The 873-nt window shown below is 35.9% G+C and overlaps 1 protein-coding gene across 1 annotated transcript in view; it reads left to right on the plus strand.

The window, feature by feature from the left end:
- Positions 1–615, plus strand: part of LOC137978962 (uncharacterized) — a 6,613-nt gene extending 5,998 nt beyond the window's left edge. Inside the window, exon 9 of the mRNA XM_068826088.1 lies at positions 1–615. This exon is cut by the window's left edge and continues 365 nt beyond it. The gene's annotated coding sequence lies outside the window, so the exon portion shown is untranslated.
- The last annotated feature ends 258 nt before the right edge of the window (positions 616–873 follow it).

Consider the following 873-nt stretch of genomic DNA (forward strand, 5'->3'; position numbering starts at 1 on the left):
CCACGACCTTTAATCTTGAGTACCCCTCTTGAGAAAGATTATAAAAAGAAACAAAGGTTATATATTCTCAAACTTTTCCTTGGGCATACTTTGTTTTGGATTTATTCACAATGAAAGTGTAAACGTTTGTCCTTTCAAACCAGGCCCTCGTTGTTTGAAAGCTGGATAACTCTACCCACCAATAAATTGCTATCCAGTGGATAGCATAGTATTTTTTTTTCTAACACTTATCTGTTGTATAGCGATTTTTCGGGTGGATACATGTAGCTTTATCCAGCTTTTGAACAACCAGGGCCAGGGCTTCATCTTTGGGGATAAGTTTTTCTGATGGTGACATGCATAATAGCAACTGTAAATACATTGTCACAGGTTGTACATATTACATTACAAAAAATTGAAAGCAAGATTTCACTGGAAATAATGTGCAAGTTACATCAAATAAACAACACTGCTTACAATGTAGGATTTACAAAATTATTGAGATTCAAATAAGAGATGCACATCACTGATGAAATTGTATAAATTATGGTAGAAGTAGTGGAATGGTCATCTGCTGAATAGAGTGCATTGTACACCTCATAACAGCTGATCCTTATTTTACACATAGTAAAGCATTTGAAGGTTTGTTAAATTGTTTTCTTACTGTACTTGTTCGACAGTTTGGAACTGCGAATGTGAAGTGAAGTGAAGCTATGATCTTCGCAGTTAGGAACGCAATTTTTACAATTGCGTAGAGAAGCTTGACTTGATTTCACATCCGCAGCTCATATATGATTCATTTCATATACCATTTCATCATTGATTCATTCCTCACGGGACCATTAGAACCCACAAATGACCAGCTCCCAATATCAGTGGCTTCATAGCTCAGTT

This window comes from Montipora foliosa, chromosome 1, assembly GCF_036669935.1.
Source record: "Montipora foliosa isolate CH-2021 chromosome 1, ASM3666993v2, whole genome shotgun sequence".
Taxonomy (NCBI): domain Eukaryota; kingdom Metazoa; phylum Cnidaria; class Anthozoa; order Scleractinia; family Acroporidae; genus Montipora; species Montipora foliosa.